The sequence below is a fragment of the Hypanus sabinus genome, chromosome 20, assembly GCF_030144855.1.
Source record: "Hypanus sabinus isolate sHypSab1 chromosome 20, sHypSab1.hap1, whole genome shotgun sequence".
NCBI lineage: Eukaryota > Metazoa > Chordata > Chondrichthyes > Myliobatiformes > Dasyatidae > Hypanus > Hypanus sabinus.
This window is the reverse complement of record NC_082725.1, coordinates 39503709-39524994: the sequence shown is the minus strand read 5'-3', so window position 1 is coordinate 39524994 and position 21286 is coordinate 39503709. Positions and strand designations below refer to the sequence as shown.

General features: G+C 41.5%; 1 protein-coding gene across 1 annotated transcript in view; it reads left to right on the top strand.

Annotated features, from left to right (window-relative positions):
• The window catches only part of znrf2b (zinc and ring finger 2b), a 174571-nt gene that overhangs the window by 83656 nt on the left and 69629 nt on the right, over window positions 1-21286 (top strand). The gene's annotated exons all lie outside the window — the stretch shown is intronic.

Here is a 21286-nt window from a genome sequence, read left to right as displayed (position 1 = left end):
TGTGCACCCTGGTCTGGAGGAATATCGTTTCATTTCGTGGTATACATACATGTCTATGGTTGAATTACAGTAGACTTGAACTTGAATTTATCCTGAGAGTTTGCCAGTCCTTTGGTCTCCAACAAATTGCACGGTGATGATTTTCAGTGGGGATGTACACTGAAAGATGTTACTCATTGTCACAGTGTTTAGTTAACCATTCTGTTACCAGTAAGTGTTTGAATAGTAGCCCTTGGTAAACCTAGTTATTCTTTCTCAAAGACGTTCAATGCTCAACAAACATAAAACAGTGAAAATGAATGACACTAACATGGTCTTGACAATAAATATACTATATATAGGACCAGAGACTGTGCTTGCTGTACGACTCAGAGTAGACCAGTTGGGTCACAAATATACAAAAGAAGACTTTATTCATTTTCAGGACGTGGCCTTCACCTGAAAGGGCAACATGTCTTACTCATTCTTTCCTTACTGCCTTGGGAAGGTGGTGTTGAGCTGTTGACTTGGATGCTGCAATCCTTGGATGATAAATACTATCAAAGTGTTGCCAGAGAAGGAATCCCATGGTTTGGATCCAGACAATACTCTCAGTGGCCACCTGATTAGGTACACCTGTACACTTATGCATTCATGCAAATATCTGATCAGCCAGTTACGTGGCAGCAACTGAGTGCACAAAAGCATGCAGACGTGAGGTCAAGAGGTTCAACTGTTCAGCACACACAGAATTGGAAGAAATGTGAGCTGAGTGACTTTGATCATGGAATGAATGTTGGTGTCTGACAGGATGGTTTGAATATTTCCGAAACCGCTGAGCTAGGAGTTTCATGCACAACGTTCTCCAGAGCTCACAGAGAATGGTGTGGAAAAACAAAAAGAGAACACTCATTGAATGGTGGTTCTGTGGGTGAAAATGCCTTGTTCATGAGAGAGGTCAGAGGAGAATGGCAAGACTGCTCTGAGCTGACAGGAAGGGGACTGTAACTCAAATAACGATGCGTAACAACGGTGGTATGTAGAAGAGCATCTCTGAATGTGTGACATGTTGAACCTTGAAGTGGATGGGCTACAGCAGCAGAAGACCACAAACATAACCTCAGTGGCCACTTTATTAGGTACGGGAGGTGCCTAATAAGGTGGCCACTGTGTGCAATTTCCCAGTCAGAACAACTTGTGGGTTCAAGGAAAAATACAGATGCATTTGCTCTAATCCATCAAATTTAAAATGCTGTTGAATCACTATTGAATCACTGTGTGTGTCCTTGTGTTGTTTGTGAGTGCTAATTGACTGCATAATCATTAGTCACTATCTTGGTCTGCTCTATCACGTGATGGAATCAACAGTAAATAACATCTGCAGATAGGTACATTAGTCAGCACTGAAGACTTGGCGGGTAGAATCTTTGCAAGGAAGTGTTTATATATTGGTTTTGCTTTAGTGCTTGAGGATTAAATTTGTAAGTCTGCCTTGAATACACACAGGATGAGTACTATACAGTGCCAGAGATATGTGCAAGGCAGGCAGTCATAGCCAAACGAATAGACACAACATATTCACTTGAGGGAATGATCACTGTATTGAGGTTCCAAATGATTGGTCAATCAGAGCTTCAGTTGGAAGGGCAGTAAACCTCTCTGCCTTCAGGGTAATGGCATTGATTGTAAATGATGTATGCACAACCTAAAGTTTAGGTTTAAAAGTTCAATACTTTGACAATGCTTGAAATAATTTTCATCCTTAATGGGTTTTTTTTGGCTCCGTTTGTAGCTGGTCAATTTTTTTTACCAGCTTTACACTGAATATCAATCATAAAAATGTTGGGAGTTTAATTGGGCTGTTTAGATTTACTTAGATGTTCTACCTCACAAGATCCAAAATTGACCGGCAAGGCTGGTGGCCGCACTTCACTCAAAGATCAGGGCCCACCAAAGTGCAAGCAAAATAACCTCCAAGTCAAGTCAAGTCAAGTCACTTTTATTGTCATTTTGACAATTACTGCTGGTACAGTACATAGTAAAATTGAGACATTTTTCAGGACCATGGTGTTACATAAAGCAGTACAAAAACTAGACTGAACTACGTAAAAAAAAACTACAACACAGAGAAAGCTACACTAGACTACAGACCTACACTGGACTGCGCAAGGTGCGGGCATTACAATAAATAATAAACAGGACAGTAGGGCAAGGTGTCAGTCCAGGCTCTGGTTATTGAGGAGTCTGATAGCTTGGAGGAAGAAACTGTTACATAGTCTGGTCGTAAGAGCCCGAATGTTTCAGAGCCTTTTTTCCAGGCGGCAGGAGGGAGAAGAGATTGTATGAGGGGTGCATGGGATCCTTCATAATGCTGTTTCCTTTGCGGATGCAGTGTGTAGTGTAAATGTCCGTGATGGAGAGAAGAGAGACCCCGATGATCTTCTCAGCTGACCTCACTATCCGCTGCAGGGTCTTGCAATCCGAGATGGTGCAATTTCTGAACCAGGCAGTGATGCAGCTGCTCAGGATGCTCTCAATACAATGCCTGTAGAATGTGATGAGGATGGGGAGGTGGGTGGGAGATGGACTTTCCTCAGCCTTCGCAGAAAGTGTAGACGCTATTGGGCTTTCTTTGCTATGGAGCTGGTGTTGAGGGACCAGGTGAGATTCTCCATCAGGTGAACACCAAGAAATTTGGAGCTCTCTATGATCTCTACCGAGGAGCCGTCGATGTTCAGCGGGGAGTGGTCGCTCCATGCCCTCCTGAAGTCAACAACCATCTCTTTTGTTTTGTTCACATTAAGAGACAGATTGTTGGCTCTGCACCAGTCCGTTAGCCGCTGCACCTCCTCTCTGTAAGCTGACTCGTCGTTCTTGCAGATGAGACCCACCACGGTCGTGTCATCGGCGAACTTGATGATATGGTTCGAGCTGTGTGTTGCAGCACAGACGTGGGTCAGCAGAGTGAACAGCACTGGACTGAGCACTCAACCCTGGGGGGCCCCCTGTGCTCAGTGTGATGGTGTTGGAGATGCTGCTCCCAATCCGGACTGACTGAGGTCTCCCAGTCAGGAAGTCTAGGATCCAGTTGCAGGGGGAGGTGTTCAGGCCCAGTAGGCTCAGCTTTCCAATCAGTTTCTGAGTGATGATTGTGTTGAATGCTGAACTGAGGTCTATGAACAGCATCCGAACGTATGTGTCTTTTTGTCCAGGTGGGTTAGGGCCAGGTGGAGGGTGGTGGCAATGGCGTCATCTGTTGAACGGTTGGGACGCTACACTAACTGCAGGTGTTCCAGTGAGGGGGGGGCAGCAGGGTCTTGATATGCCTCATGACAAGCCTCTCAAAACACTTCATGATGATGGATGTGAGTGCAATGGGATGGTTGTCATTGAGGTGGGACACTGAAGACTTTTTTGGCACGGGGACGATGGTGGTGGCCTTGAATCTTGTTGGAACGGTGGCGTTGCTCAGGGAGATGTTGAAGACGTCAGTGAGAACATCTGCTAGCTGGTCTGCACATCCTCTGAGCACTTTACCAAGGATGTTGTCTGGTCCAGCAGCCTTCCGTGGGTTGACCCTGCACAGGGTTCTTCTCATGTCAGTCACGGTGAGACACAGCACATGGTCATTTGTAGCAGGGGTGGACTTCCTCACCGCCATGTCATTTTCACCTTAAACCAGGTGTAGAAGTTATTCAGCACATCTGGGAGGGAGGCATCACCCGCACAGTCAGGTGATGTTGCCCTGGATGCCCTTCCACATGCGCCGCGTGTCGCCACTGTCCTGGAAGTGGCTGTGGATTAGCTGGGCATGTGCACGCTTTGCCCCTCTGATGGCTCGGGACAGTTTGGCCCTTGCTGTTGTTAGAGCTGCCTTGTCGCCTGCTCTGAAGGCGGAGTCGCGGGACCTCAGCAGCGCACGCACCTCTGCGGTCATCCATGGCTTCTGGTTGGCACGTATAGTGATGGTCTTGGACAGAGTAACATCATCAATGCACTTGCTGATGTAGCTGGTCACTGATGCTGTGTACTCCTCTAAGTTGGTAGAGTCGCCATCGGTTGCAGCCTCCCTGAACGTGTGCCAGTCAGTGTGCTCAAAGCAGTCTTGAAGAGCAGAGATGGCTCCTGCTGGCCAGGTTTTCACCTGCTTCTGAACTGGTCTGGAGCGCCTGACGGGCGGTCTGTATGCTGGGATTAGCATAACAGAGGTGTGGTCTGAGTAACCGAGGTGGGGGTGGGGATCTGTCCGGTAAGCATCGGGGATGTTTGTATAAGCAAGATCCAACTTTTACTCGTATTTGACTGTTAGTAAATGGATTGTTTGTCTTGAGGTAGTTGCTGCCAGCACTAGAGAAACATGAGCCGTCAAAATGGGGAAACAAAAGATAAATACTTACAACATTGCCTTCCCATCCAAAATTCTCAGAGCCTTGTTATCCATTCTCAGACCATGATCTCCAAGCACCCTCCCTGACTGTTCAGTAGGTCATCCACCATCAACTATCTCTCTTCTGATCACAGACCGAGGCTGTACTTGCTGGAATCTGCAGCAGCACATGAGATGCTGGAGGAACTTGGTGGGTCAGGCAGCATCTATAGAGGAAAATGGACGATGGACATTTCAGGTCATGACCCTTCATCCAGGCCATCTCACATGCTTCTAAAAAGTGAAATGTTTAGATTGAGAGATTTAGAGTACTGTTCAGGCCAGGTGAGGAGCCTTGTGTGCTCTCCTAAACCTCTTTTTCATCAGGAGGATTACAGTTGGGATGAAAAAAGGGTGCAGATTTGGGCAAACGTTCCCTATTGACAGGGCAACAAGTATTTACAAGTTGATAAGTTTTGTGGATATTGTATAATTCTAATTTGATGCAAGTAGCATGACAACAAATATTAATGTAAAATGAGGAGAGCTGCAGTGCAAGGATTACTTCTCCAAGAACAATGTTCTTGGAACATCTTGCCAAGGCATCTGGTTTAGATCTTTGTGTTTACTTACTTGGACCTCTGCTGAGTTAGATAAGCATTGCAAAGTAACATATATTAAAGGTACAACTCTGAGGAATTTTGTTTTGCTTTTTAGCCTTTAGTTCAAGGTCTTTAGATTTAACATTCTCCCCACACCAAGCTAGCTTGCAGCTTCACTTTTAGCCCAAGAAAAGCACCTTGATTGTATTGAACATGCCAATGAAAGGAATCAGTTCTTAATCCTTTAGAAAGAATATTGTCAGTAGGAGAATTTTTAAATTCAGCACATAAGGTTTTATTTCATCATGAGACTGGTGTGATTAAAAAAGAATCACTCAACTTTATTAAATAACGGGCTGTTTAAATCAATAGCGATTTATTTTATTTTGGATTTATTTCTTCCTATTTCCTATCTTGGGCTATTAACTACTAAATGAAAATATCTAATAATAAGACAAGACCAAAAGACATATGAGCTGATTCAGGCTATTTGACCCATCAAGTCTGCTCCACCATTCAATCATGATTGTCTTATTTTTCTTCTCAATCCATTTCTCCTGCCTTCCACCTGTAATCTTTGATGCCTTTACTAATAAAAAACCTATAAACCTCTTGAAATATACCCAATGACTTGTTCTCCACAGATACACTGCTCCCTGACTAAAGAAATTCCTCCTCATTTCTGTTCTAAAGGGAGTCTCATTTATTCAGAAGGCTTAGCCTCAGAATAGAAGAACATCCAATTAGAACAGAATGGCAATAATACGAGATGTGAGTACAAAAGTAATACATAGATGAAGAATTCAACAAGGTTATCCATTGGCTCATTGAGTCAAGCAACACAGTAACTTCCATTTTAAAAATACCATCCTTGAGCTTGGTTGCCATTAATATCCTTCCCAATGGCATTATGGAACCAAATTCTATGGTTGATCAGAAGAATAATTAAAAGCTAGTTATTAAAAGGTTGAACCAACAAACACAAATTGCTGGTGGAATGCAGCAGGCCAGGCAGCATCTATAGGAAGAAGCACAGTTGACGTTTCAGGCTGAGACCCTTCGTTAGGACTAACTGAAAGAAAAGATAGTAAGAGATTTGAAAGTGGGAGGGGGAAAACCAAAATGATAAGAGAAGACCGGAGGGGGTGGGATGAAGCTAAGAGCTGGAAAGGTGATTGACAAAAGGGATACAGAGCTGGAGAAGGGAAAGGATCATGGGACAGGAGGCCTAGGGAGAAAGAAAGGGGGGACAGGAGCACCAGAGGGAAATGGAGAACAGGCAAAGACTGTGAGAGGGGCAGAGAGAGGAAAAAAGGGGGGGGGGAATAAATAAGGGATGGGGTAAGAAGGGGAGGAGGGGCCTTAACAGAAGTTAGAGAAATCAATGTTCATGCCATCAGGTTGGAGGCTACCCAGACAGAATATAAGGTGTTGTTCCTCCAACCTGAGTGTGGCTTCATCTTGACAGTAGAGGAGGCCATGGATAGGCATATCAGAAAGGGAATTAAAAGGTTCTATAGTTTAAGCCATGCAATCACGGGGGACAAATGACATTGATGGAATGAAATTTGGAAGATGTGCAAGAGCTAAAATTGAAGGATTACAAAGATCTTGGTGGGTTTTAGAGATGAAAGTTACAGAAATGAGAGAGATGATCATAGGGGGATTATAGAAGTCTGTGAATCTTAAAGTTAATCATTGACAAAAGGCAGTGCAAATAGGAATATGTTGGAATGGGTGGTGACTGGGATTTGGCATGAGTTGAAATTCACAGTACATATTGATGTATTGATCTTTGCTATGTGGTAGGACTGAATTTAGTGAAATGACTGGCTGTTCTGCAAGTGTTGATTGGACTATTTGTAGAAGGCAATTGTTAAGGTTAAAACTATGTCTGAGGCACCCATCTGTGTTGTAACAAATAGGACAAAATGGGCAAAACACTAGTGTGCAACATTAAGGATAGAAAAATATTCACTAAAAAGGGAAGTGTTTCAGGAAAGAGTACATCAATGTGGCTTCATTGGGAGATAAAATGAAAGGATGAATGCTGTATGATATAAACAGCTGGAAATAAAGGTTCTGATAAATCAAAGCATTACATAAAAACTGTTCCACTCAAGCTTAAACATCATTTTGAAGCCTGGTCTACTACATTAATTGCTGCATCCACGATTTTGCTTATCTTTGCCCCTTATCTTGCAAGGTGCATAAATTCCAATTAGTCCACAGAAAGGAAACTGCCCTGCTTTATGCCAAATCTGACCTCATCCAGCCTTGATCTCCTTCTGGACACTGATCTGTGTTGTACTCAAATTCCACCATGAAATAACAAGCTTATAATTGCCTTGCATCTGCTCCATGTTTTGGCCCAACATCTAACACTTACTCCAGTGTATTTGTATATGGCTGCCAACTCTTCAAATTTCCATCTCTGGTGTTTCCATCCTTGTTTTCTTAATTTGCTCAGACATAGAACACTATTTTTCTTTATCACTTTTTTCTTTCTTTTTATTTATGGAAAAATAAATAGGTTCAATAACCTTGATTGCTTTACCTATAATCAAGATTGATGTCTTTATCTTCTTTGTTTGTTCATATATTCTCCCCTGCCCTCGAAAGAACCTTGGGGTTTTTAGTGTGAGTTGTTTTAATTGGTAGTAAATACAAACTGTTCTGTGCATACCATTGGTACTTCTTAATTGCTTTATAGAATTGACCTTACTCAATGTCCAATGAGTAGTGTTCACAGCTTGCAATTGGCAGGAAACTATTTGGTTGAACTTAAGTAATTCTATTGAGAGAGATAGCTGAACACATTTTATTTTGGCTGGCCAAATTATTCCCCCTTCAATAATTACTATTCATTATTTTTTGTTAATTGGCCCACCAGGTTGTATTTTCCTTCACCCAGATATCTCCATTGTGAGTGTCTCATGGATTAATTTCTCATCAATATGTGGACCATCACTTAACTATTGTACTCCTTCCCCACCACACCTTTTTGGTGATTATGTCACCTAGGACCACAGCACAGTATCAGATTCTCTGTCTTGTAGCCTCTACCAAACATTGGGTTGATTTTGTTTTTGCTTTGGGGTTAAGTTTAACACAAAAGGACCTGACACATCTTGACGGGGTATCTCATCCCGAAATGTGGATAGTTTTCTCTTTTCCAAAGGTGCTGCATGGCCAGCTGAGTTCCTTCAGCATTTTGTGTGTGTTGCTTTGGATTTCCAGCATCCACAGATTTTCTGGTCTTTGTCAGGCAGGCAATGTGTAATTGATCTAATAGCCAGATCTCATTGACATTGTTAACAAAAATGATTAGCTTAAGATAGGGAGTGGTGTTTAACCAGATTCCAGAGAAAAAAATGATGCTTCCCACTGAAAGCAATATAAGCCCTGGGGGATGGAGGTTTCAGATATGTGGTAGAATTTTAATTGCCAATTTCACTGACTAACCCCAGATGCAGAACCATGCCACTCTCAGAAATAAGCTACTGGTTGAAGGACAAGGCACTGGAAGAACTTGGAATCTGAATGTTACGGATTGTTAAGGCAGGATAGCTTTGGAGATGGTTGTCTGCTGAAGTAAGATTACCAGGAACTATTTTCTATTGCATAGTGATATGGAATAGATTGAAATTTACTGTAAAGAAAAATCAATCTCCCAATGCCTGTCTGATTTATGGTCTAAGAAATATCCTTGCCTTTCTGAAATATTTATTAGTCTAGAATAAAAACCTAACCCATAACACATTTTTGAGCAGTAAGGCCAAGCTTCTGAATTCAAAGTTTGGTGGTCCACTTACAGGATAGGCAACTGAAACTGAAACCCCCAAATTATTTTGTACAGCCAGTTGCCTGACACTTCCACCCCCCAAACCTAACAAGAACTCACTCACTCACTCATCTTTCTGTCTCATTCCTCTGCATTAGCTATAGCCCAGACTTCAACTTCTTTTCTCTTCATTATATTTATTCGCTGACTACTCTGAGCGCTAAGTCCACTTCTCTTTTCCAATTACATCACTTTGTGTATCAAACCTTCTCTGTGCGCCTATGGCCATTGTTTATTAACACTCTCCAACCTCTCTGTAGCCTTTGGCACAGTTTGGTGTATAATCCACCAGAGAAGGAATAGGCAACTGGCATGAATTGAACTGGTATATTGGCTGAGATGTCATCTTGTGTGCTGTGAATACCCGTTTAAAGAATGGAGAAGCTTCCATCGAGTTGTTCTATGTTGCTTCCTGTCAACATGAGAGAATCTCTAAGTATAGTGGCTCCACAGCATTTAGTTCTCAAACCCTGCTCCATTACTTTGATCTTTGCTTGTGACCCAATCCATTTGCCTAGCAATCCATCATAGACCTCTGGACTCGCAGAGTCATCACAGCATGGAAACAGGCCTTTTGGCCCATTTAGTTTGTGTCAAACCATTAATTTGCTTAGTCCTATCAACCTGGACTCTAACCTTAGCCCTTCATACCCCTCTCATGCATGTACCTATCCATATGTCCTTAAATGTTGAAAATCGACCATGCGTCCACCAGTCAGTGAGCTAACCATCAACAACCACTCTCTAGCCTCTTCCACAAAGCCAATGTCTAATCCAATTCACTACCTCATTTTGAATGTCAAGAGCCAGAACCTTCTTGACCAATTTCCCATGCAGGACCTTGCCAAAGGCCTTGCAAAAGTCCATGTAGACAGCATCCACCGCCTTGCCTTCATCAACTTTCCTGGTAACTTCTTCAAAAGTCTCTATAAGATTGTTTAGACATGACTTATCACATGCAAAACCATGTTGACTACCCCTAATCAGTCCCTGACTATCCAAGTACTTATACATCTAGTCCCTGAGAATACCTTGCAATTACTTTCCCATTACTGATGTCAGGATCATCAGCCCATAATTTCCTGGCTTGCTTTTAGAGCCCTTCTTAAACAACAGAACAACGTTAGCTATTGTCCAATCCTCCAGCACCTCACTCACGACTAAGAGTGTTTAAATATGTCTGCTAGGGCCACTGTAATTTCTGCACTAGCCTTCCGAGGGCCCTAAGGATTTATCTACCTTAATTTACCTCAAAACAGCAAACACCTCCTCTTTTGTAATCTGTATAGCACCCATGATCTTGCCACTGAATTTCCTCATACCTGCAGAGGAATGTGTCCATTTCCCAAGTAAATACAGATGCAAAAAGTCTGTTTAAGATCTCCCCCATCTCATTTGGCTCCACACATAGATTACCACTCTGTTATCCAGAGGACCAATTTTGTCCCTTGCTATCCTTTTGCACTTAATTTATCTGCAGAAGCCCTTTGAGATTCTCCTTTACCTTGTGTGCCAGAGAAAAGTGTTCTCTTGCATTTCTTGTACTCAAGTACTTCATTTGCTTCTGCCTGTCTATCTGCTATATGCATTCCTTTTTTTTTAACAGGGCCTCAATATCTCTCAAAAACCAAAGTTCCCTAAACCTGTTATCCTTGCCTTTTATTCTGACAACTCCGTACTCTCAAATTTACTTTTTAAGGTCTGCCTTTTAACAAGTGCACCTTTGCTAGAAAACAGTCCATCTCAATCCATACATGCCAGATCCATTCTGATACCATTAAAACTGGCCTTTCTTCAATTTAGAATCTCAACCCAAGGACCAGACCTACTCTTTTTCATAATTGCCTTGAAACTAATGGCATTATTCTTACTAAATGCAAAGTGTTTCCAAACACAACTTCTATCACCTGCCCTGTCTTATTCCCTAATAGGAGATCTACTATCACTCACTCTTTAGTTGGGATTTCTATGCTCTGATTCAGGAAACTTTCCTGAACACATCTGGCAAACTCATCTTGCCCTTTTACAGTATGGGAGTCCCAATCACTATGTGCAAAGTTAAAATCACCTACTATCACAACCTTAATTTTCTTGCACATAAGAAACTCTCTACAAATTTGCTTCTCTAAATCCCACCGACTGTTAGGTGGTCTATAATACAATCCCATTAATGTGGTCAGACCTTTCTTACTCCCCAGCTCTACCCATAAAGCCTCAGTAGATGAGCCCTCCATTCTGTCCTGACTGATAACTACCGTGACGTTTTCCAAGTAATACCACCCCTTTATCTTTAATTCCTCCCGCTCTATCATGTCTAAAACAATTACTACAGTACTGAATCATTTAACCTCCCAATTTCCAGAGAGCCACTTACCCAAAATTGTTTCTTATTCTCTTTGTGTTAAGCTTCACCTCAAATAGCAAAGCTGGCACCTGGTTCTGTAAAACCATTGTTTTATTTATATTTTTTATGAGTCCTGATGACGAATCTCAGCCAAAAATGTTGACTCTTTATTCTTTTCTATTGACACTGCTTGGTGTGCAGAGTTCCTCCAGCATGGGGGGGGGGGGTGTGTGTGTGTGTGTGTGTGTTATTTTAGGTTACCATTTTCTTACTGTTACCTTTCTTTCTACCAGTTTGAAATACTATGTATCAGTGTGTGGCTTCACTCAGATGTTCACCAGTTTCTTCTTTAGCCATATACACACTAGGTTTAGCAATTTTGAAAAAGTATCTATAGCATTATTCTTGATTTCTACTCAAAAATTATTTTGCTTAGTAGAAACTTGACCTGTTGATACTGATTTACAACACTCATTACCTTGTGTAACACTTTTATGAAAAAACTGCAGCATCACTATCCTTGCTCAAAGCAAGTTATCAGCTCCGAGAGATTTTAAAACCCAGTTGATTCCTAAGAGGTTCTGCTCACTCCCAACTACCTCTGCACATCTTTCTTAAAAATCTGCCTATAACATCAAAGGTTACAGCAACTACAATATGATTTGTTGGAACATTATGTGTGAGAGTTATGACCAGATGTTTAAATATAGGTGGTGCTGACTTTGAACGTGATGCTCTAAACGTACACCACAAAAGATGAGGTCAAGTCTTTAACTGGTGAAGCCATGAATGAATATTGAGAAGTATCCTAAAGACTTTGGTAGGAAACAAAAAAATGGCCTAACCTGATTCAGTGTACATGTTTACCAAAATAGAATGTCGATGAAGTATCAAATTAAATGTAAGAGAGACAAACTGCCAAGTTCTGGTCAACAAAAAAGTTCCCCTGGAGTTACTCATTGAGTGGATCAGTATCTGTAAATCAAAATGAATTGTCAACATTTCAGGTTAAAACCATGTATCAGGACCTGATATTTGTACTTGTACATTTTTGGCCGAATATTCTATTCTACCATAGTCTGTGGTAACTGATCAAGAGAAAGTAAGGAGCTTGTTAGAAAGCAGAAAAAGATGGTAAGGATGTACACAAAAACAGCTTTTTAAGGCATTGGGCAGACCACATTTGGACTATAGAATCATACAAATCTACAGTACAGGCCTTTCAGCCCACAGTGACCATGTAACCTACTCTAGAAACTGCCTAGAATTACCCTACTGCATAGCCCTCTGTTATCCTAAGCTCCATGTACCTAGCAAGAGTCTCTTAAAATACCCTATTGTATCCACCTCTACCACTGTTGGTGGCTGTGCATTCCACATACCCACCGCTCTCTGTGTGTTTTTAAAAAAAACCAACTCACCTCTGACATTCACCTTGTACCTACTTCTAAACATCTTAAAACTGTGCCTCCTCATGTTAGGCATTTCAGCCCTGGGAAAAGGCCTCTGGCTATCCACACAATCACTGCCTCTCACCATCTTGTACAGCTCTATCAGGTCACCTCTCATCCTTCAACATTCCAAGGAGAAACGGCCAAGTTCATTCGACCTATTTTCATAAGGCATGCTCTCCAATCCAGGCAGCAACCTTGTAAATCTCCTCTGCACTCTCTCTATAGTATCCACATCCTTCCTGTGGTGAGGTGACCTGAACAGAACACAATACTCTAAGTGGGGTCTAACTAAGGTCTTGCATACCTTTAACAATACCTCGTGTCTCTTGAACTCAGCAGGTTTGGGCTAAGAAAGGATTTACTGGCATCAGAGAGTAACCAGAGGAGGATCATGAGAATTATCCCAGGAATAAAAGGGTTATTGTTAGAGGACCATTTAATGGCCCTCGGATTAAACTTGTTTGAGTTAGAAGAATGAGGATGGTGGGATCTCATTGAAACTAATTGAACATTGAAAGGGGTGCATACATGGACGTGGTGAGATTATTTCTGATAGTAGCAGAGTCTAGGACAAGAAGGCACAGCCTCAGAATACAAAGACATCCCTTCAGAAAGGAGATGAAGAATTTAGCGAGAGGCAGTATATCTGTGGAATTTATTGCAATAGATGGCTGTGAAGGCCAGTTCATTTGGTTTATTTAAAGCAGAGTTTGATAGATTCTCGATTAGTGATGGCATCAAAGGTTATGGGGAAAAGGCAGGAAAATGGAGTTGAGAGGGGTAATAATCAGCCATGATCAAATGGTGGAGCAGTCACACCAAATGGCCTATTTCTGTTCCTTTTGCTTATAATTTTTGGTCATCTTGTACTTAAAAATGAATTTGGCAATACAGTGAATAATATAAAGGGAGCAGAATATTTAAACAGCTACTTGCAGAATAAGTGTGTGGGCAAAGCCATGGCACATGGAGTTCACTATAGCTTTCTATTGAGAAACGCAAATACAGAGTAACTGCAGGAACTACCTCTGTTTAAAAAAAACAACAACAACAACACCCAGATGAGGTTCCAACTAAAATGCTTTGGCACTGGCCCTCAAGAAGAATCTATTAGCATTGTAGAGAATGCTACACAGATTCATCAGCATGACATCAAGGCTGAAAGGCTTACATGTCAAGACTAGACTGCGTGGATTGGAATATTATGAGGTGATTTAACTGAGATGTTTACAACTAGAGGTAATGGGCTTAAGGTGAAATGTTTAAGGGGATATGAGAGGGGGATCTGGAGGACGTGGTAGTGTAATAGTTCGCACAATGCTTTAAAGTGCCAGTGACCCTGGTTCAATTCCCGCCACTGCCTCTAAGGAGTTTGTATGTTCTCCCTGTGACCGCGTGGGTTTTATCCCAAAGTCCAGAGAAGTGCCGGTTGGTAGTTTAACTGGTCGTTGAAAATTGTCCCATGATTATGCTAGGATTAAATTGGGCGATTTCTGGGTGGCACGGCTCGAAGGGCCAGAAGGGCCTCCTCTGCAGTGTATCTCAATGAATAAATAAACTTCTTCACTCATCATGTAGGAAGCTGCCAGCCCAAGTGGTAGATGAGCGGTCAATTTCAACATTTAAGAGAAAATTGGATAGGTATATGGATGGGAGAGATATGGAGGGCCATGGTCCAGGTGCAGGTCAATCAGGCTAAGCAGATTAATGATTTGGCATGGACTAGATGGGCTGAAGGGCCTGTTTCTGTTCTGTAGTGTTCAATGTTCTATGACTGTAAAGAGATTTGATAGGGTAGATGGTGAGCAACCATTTCCTGATGAGGAGAAGTGGCTTTGGATGCCTTGGAACAGACTTATTATTAGGGCTCAACGGACTAAGTAGGGATTGCAAGGTTTTTGAAAATACCTCTTCTCTGCAAAAATATTTAACAATTTAAATAGCCTTACGTATTTTTAAAAAAGCAATTTAAATGCTCATTAGGATGCATTAATTTCCAATAAATAATTAAAACATTAGAATACAATAATTATCTTCATCAACTTCCAGGCAGGAAATTGTATTGGAATGGAAATTCTAAACCTGTGCCAGATATACCTGGAGTAAATCACAAAGGTCATAAGGCCGTGGAGTCTCTCCCGTTGCTGCATGTGGTCATCCAACAAGGAACTGAAGGGAGAAATGTGGCTGCATCTATCATTAAGCTCTCTTTCTGACTTGGACTTGGGTAGTTCTGATCAATATTGAACCTGTGAATGGCATTTCTTGGTAAGAGTTAAGGGTAGTCAGAATTTAAAACTGTTAATGTTTAACTGCAGTTACCAACTGCTATCAGTTATAAAGCAATCAGTGAAATGGTACAGGAGGCACTGAAATACTGATCCAGGTATAGACAGAAACATAGAAAACCTACAGCACAATACAGGCCTTTTGGCCCACAAAGCTGCGCCAAACATATCCTTACCTTAGAAATTACCTAAGATTAGCCATAGCTCTCTATTTTTCTAACTCCATGTACCCATCCAGGAGTCACTTAAAAGAACCTATCGTATCCGCCTCCACCACCACCGCCGGCAGCCCATTCCACACACTCACCACTGTCTGCATTTAAAAAAAAACTTACCCCTGACATCTCCTCTGTACCTATCTCCAAGCAACTTAAAACTGTGCTCTCTCGTGTTAGCCATTTAAGCCCTGGGAAAAAGTCTATCCACATGATCAATGCCTCTCATCATCTTATACACCTCTGACAGGTCACCTCTCATCCTCTGCCAAACCAAGGAGAAAAGGCTAAGTTCACTCAACCTATTCTCAGAAGGCATGCTCCCCAATCCAGACAACATCCTTGTAAATCTCCTCTGCACCCTTTCTATAGTTTCCACATCCTGGCTGTAGTGAGGTGACCAGAATTGAGCTCAATACTCCAAATGGGGCCTGACCAGGGTCCTATATAGCTGTAACATTACCTCTCAGCTCCTAAACTCAGTCCCATGGTTGATAAAGGCTAATACACCATATGCCTTCTCCACAGAGTCAACCTGCACAGCAGCTTTGAGTGTCCTATGGACTCGGATCCCAAGATCCCTCTGATCCTCCACACTGCCAAGAGTCTTACCATTAATGCTATATTCTGCCATCATATTTGACCCACCAAAATGAAACACCTCACACTTATCCAGGTTGAACTCCATCTGCCACTTCTCAGCCCAGTTTTGCATCCTATCAATGTCCTGCGTGTAACCTCTGCAGCCCTCCACACTATCCGTAACACCCCCAACCTTTGTGTCATCAGCAAACTTACTAACCCATCCCTCAACTTCCTCATCCAGGTCATATATTAAAATCACGATAATATGTTGTTTTCTGGATCAGAGCTGGGCCGCTGATAGGAGGAAGAGGAGTGATAAGGATAGGTTCAAAGTAAATTTATTATCAATGTTCTTTTTTTAAATTTTATTTTTATTTGGATAAGGTATTCATAAGTATTACATAAACTTTTTACTTATAAAGCCTTTTCCATTTTTTATATTATCAATGATCATTTATGTCACCATATACAACCCTAAGATTCCTTTCCTTGCAGGCATTCACAGTCATTACAAGAAACACAATAAAATCGATGAAAGACTACACCCAAGAAGCCAAATTTAAAGAAATAAACTGTGTAAATACAAAATGAAAGACAAACAAAAAAGTAATAATGCAGGTTGACTACCCTTTATCCAAAATGCTTGGGGTGGGGTGAGAAGTTCAGATTTCAGATTTTTTCAGATTTTGGAATATATTGTAAGATAGTTTAGGTTCGCCATCATTTCTGTCTCTTAAGTTTATGTGCTACTGGTATGCAGTCTTTGTCTTAAACTTGTTCAGCACACATATGTAATTAACAAAAATAATTGTGTATCATTAAAATAATGAAAATATAATGTGTGCAGGGTAACAAAAGCAGCAAAGCAGCATGGGGAGAATATCTGAATCAGCGATTGAGCAACACCAATGGCAGGCTTTCAGTCTCTACCTGTGTCTCGATAAAAGCTTACAGTATACTGTATTTGTATTTTACTTTTAGGTTTTTTGTAAGGTATAAAAACAATCAGTATCGTACACTTGTTAGATTTTCATCAGTGATGATCTTCTCAAACTCATCAATGAAGTTCTCCACTGCTTCATGATAAACTGATGAATTATCTAAAATTTAAAATTAAATAAATTTTCAGTTAGTCATGATACGGCTTTGCTTATTTCACGATCAGCACACCGTTAAGCAAAATATGTTCACTCTGATGCTGACAAATCCACTCTTTCAATACACATTCAAGATCTTCAATTTTCACTTTATGAAGTGTTTCTCTATTTTTCAAAACTTCTGTTCATTACATATGTCAGGTCACTTCACACCTCCTGAACTCAATAATCATCTGCTTGGTCTTGCCAATGTTGAGTGAGAGGTGGTTGCTGTGGCAACACTCAGCCTGATTTTCAATCTTTCTCCCAAATGCTGATACGCCACCACTTCTGATTAGACTGACAACAGTGGTATAATCGGTAAACTTAAGTATGACATTGGAGCTGTACTTAGCCTCAGATCAAAAATATAAAACGAGTAGATCAGAGGGCCAAGCACACAGCCTTGTGGTGCACCTGTGCTGAGGGAGAATTTGTTGCCAATCCAAACTGTCTAGGGTCTGCAAGTGTGGAAATTGAGAATCAAGTTGCACAAGGAGGTATTCAGGCCGAGGTCTTGAAGTTTATTGATTAGTTCTGAGGGGATGAAACTATTGAATGCCTAACTTAGTTCAATGAAGAACATCCTGATGTATGCAACTTCACTATCCAGATATTCCAGGACTGAATGAAGAGCCAATGAAGTGGCATCTGCTGTTGACCTGTTGTGACGGTGGGCAAACTGAAACAGATCCAAGTCACTTCTCACGCAGGAGTTTCATTACCACCCTCCTAAAGCACTTCTTCATAGTGGACGTAGGTGCAACTAGACAACAGAAATCCCAGTGCCATTGGTCAAAGTGAGCTGAAAAGAGATTGAGCCCATCTGGGAGCAAAGGCTTGTTGTCATCTACAGTATGTCACTTGGTTTCACTTCCTAGGAGCTGATGGGATTCAAGCCCTGAAGCAGCTGTTGAGCATTGTTCAGTTATTCAAGTTTGGTCCAGAATTGCCACTTCACACGAGATGGCTTTCTGGAGATCGTACCTGGACCTCTTATATTTAACTTGGTCGCCAGATCTGAATGCCACTGATGAGACCCTGGTGCTACAGGTGATATGTTGATGACAATTGGGCAGAGTTTTCTTCAAGCAAGTCTGATTGAAGTCGCTGACAATTATTTGAAAGGTGTCAGGGTAGGCTTTTCTTGTTTGCTAATTGTGGCATTCAATCCATCCAGTCCTTCTTTTATTACCTGCTTTTGGCGGTCTGTAAACTGAAGTCAGGATCACAAAGGAGAACTCTCTTCGTCATTGGCGTGATCTGAAATTAATTCTCAGATGTTCCGGGTTGGGTGAACAAGAGTGTAAGAGGACTGTTGTGTCAGGGCACCACAGAGTTTATCATGAAACACAGTACTCCCTCAGCTTCTGCCTTCTCTGAACTAGCAGTTCGGTCCATATGGTGTATGGAGAAGCCTTCGGGTCTTACTGATGTAACTGGCTTGTCTGGAATAAGCCATGTCTCCATGAAATTCAGAACGCAACAATTCCTCTTTTCCTACCAATACAGCAATCTTGTCCTTGGGTCCTCAATCTTGTTCTCCAGCACCTGTACTTTTGCTAAAAAGATACTGGGTCATGGCCATGTCCTTTCATTTAACCGATCTCTATCCCCCTAAAGTCTCTCTCTTTCCTTCTTTAGGCCCACACTCCCAGTTATCAGCAAACCCAGATGAGTGGATCCGAATTATTGATTATAGGTTGTGAGCTAATGGGCTCCCTATGCAACCCCTCCCCCGCACCACTGTTCATGGCCTCTCAACCCAAAACAAAAAAATGACCTGATTATACCCATTCCGTTTTCTGTTTGACTCCCCAGTTTGCAGTGGTATATCACATATAATGCAATACTCTGCAGTTTTGTGTGGTACTTTATTGAAGGACTTTCGAAAGTCTAATATGCACCACATATCTATTTTTCTGGTGTCTAGGGATGTGCCTTAGGATATTTTAATGCATTACAGGTGCTTTCTAAGTTGTTATTTATGAGTTGTACCACATTAAAGGCCTTTTATGGTCATCATTGCAGAGGGTGAAGGAAAGGCAAGAACATTTATTGCGTTTTCTGAAATACCTGTATAACTCATTCACAGCAGTGACATTCATGAATTATAAATAAAGAATGAACTTGTATTTGTGCAGATCTTTGCATGCCCTCAGGATGTCTCGAAGGTGATTCATAGACATTGCTAGGTAGTGCTGTCATAACGTAGAGAGGCATGGCAACTCATTTGTAAGTGTGGGAGTGAGTAAATGAGAAGTAATTTGACTTTGCTCTAACAACCGACCAAGATACAGAGGAGGCATCCAGCCTTCTATGGGAAATATCACCAGCTTTTTAATGTCTACCTGAGAAGGCCCTGGGTAAATGCCTCTGATACTGAAGCAATGGCCAGGCCTCTGGAATGGATTTTGAATCTAATCTATGCCCATGTTACTGAGAAATGTTTTTTAATATTAACGTTCAGGAGAATTGTAATTGGTGTTCATAGAGTGTAGCTCCTGGAGAATCAGCCTTACTCATCCTGTGACATTGGTTCGATCCTGACCAGATGAGCCAAAATCCAGCTTGCACTATTGGATCATGTTGGAAGCAAAAAAAGTTCTGTAATTTCTATGCTTTTCTCACCAAAGAGGACAACTCCATTAAAAAGGGAGCACTTAGGGGTCAAGCTATAACACCAGAGAATTTTTTTTTGCACAAGTTCTAGGACCTATTTGAAACTTTTACCCAGAGGCAAATTTATCGAGTAGTCTGTCAGTACAGGATTGGCTAACAGTAGCATCACCCACTATAGATAAAGGGAGTGCTTCTTATAAACAAATCCATGTGTTTCAAGTTCATATAGTTTCTACTTGGTAAAACATAAAAATATTAATCATTAACTGAGTCGAAAATTCAACTGACAATCTCTCTTAAAGTGTGCTCTTGTTATATGACTAAACTTATTCTGGTCTGCTGTTTTTCCTCCATGGCCTTGAGAAAATAATTAATCTTTGTACTGAAACTCGTGTAGCATAAATGACAAACTACCCATTGGCAATTGACTGTGGGAATTGAGGCCAAGGTAATGTTCAGGTAGTGTGGTTAAGAGACAAAGTCGATTTTTAGCTAAGGTAAATAAAAACAATTCCATGTCTACTTTAAAGCCATAGATTCTCACTTATTTTTATATTTTAAATTTCAGTGCCTATACTTATATTGATAATCACCTCTCAAGACGCTCCACATTATAATTACAGCCATCTGTTCCAGGCAGCGTTGCAACCTCTCAATTGCAGTGTGACAAGTTTAAATATTTTCTATTCTAGAAATGTTTTCTTTCATCTTTCCTTATGACACAAAATAATGCTTTTGAAGGCCGTGGAGTCTACTCAGTCACAGACCAATCCCAACCCTACTCCCCTAATTTTCCTGTTAGGTATTCTTTATATTCCAATCATCTCTCCTGGATTTTACCGTATAATTTTCAGAGACCAATTAACGTTAGGAATGGGTTACATGAGCACCCAGAAAAACCACCACAAAATGGATTGAGAAGTGCAAGTGACACAACACATACACACCTTCAATCAGGATAGAGCCCCAGCCATGTGCTGTAAAGGCAGCAACTCCATAAGTTGTTGTCAACGGTACTACCCACAGATACAGATACGTAATGGCTAAGGACGATGTGACGTCTCTAGAACCTTCTGTTCACCAAGCTGTATTGAAGTGATATGTCAGTGAGACCCAACGTGGATTGGGGGACCCTTTTGTCCACCATCTTTGCTTTGTCCACCACAAAAGGCTGGATTTCCGGTGGCCACTCACTTCAATTTGACTTTCCATTCCTGTTATGACAACTTGGTCCCTGGCCTCCTCTTCTGGCACAATGAGGCCACACTCAGGTTCAGGGAGTAACACTTTATATTCTGCCTGGATAGCTTCCAACCTGATGGCATGAATGCTGATTTCTCAAACTTCTGATAGCTTCCCCCCTCCAATCCTCCCACTTCTCTCTTTTTCTATTCACTATTCTGGTTCCCCTTCCATCCCTTCTCTTCTCCTCATCTGCTTATCACCTCTGCCGGGTGCTGCTTCTCCTTCCCTTTATTCCATGCTCTACTGTTCTCTCCTATCAGATTCCTCCTTCATTAGACCTTTACCTCTTCCACCTATCACCTTCCAGCTTCTTACTTCATTCCCCCTCCCCCACCCACCTGGTTTCACCTGTCACCTGCCAGCCCATACTCCTTTTCTTCTCGATTTCTAATTCTAGTTTCTTCCCCTTTCCTCTCTAGTGATGATGAAGGGTCAACAGTTCGTTTCCCTTCCTGCTGAGTTCCTTCAGCTTCAGCTTTTTAAGTGGGGTTAGCTTTCAGTAACCACAGCTTATACACTCACAGGAGCTAAGTGTTCATTTGCATTGTCTGATAGCGAATTTTTCAGAACCTAAAAATATTCTACTCACACTGACTGGGCTAAAGT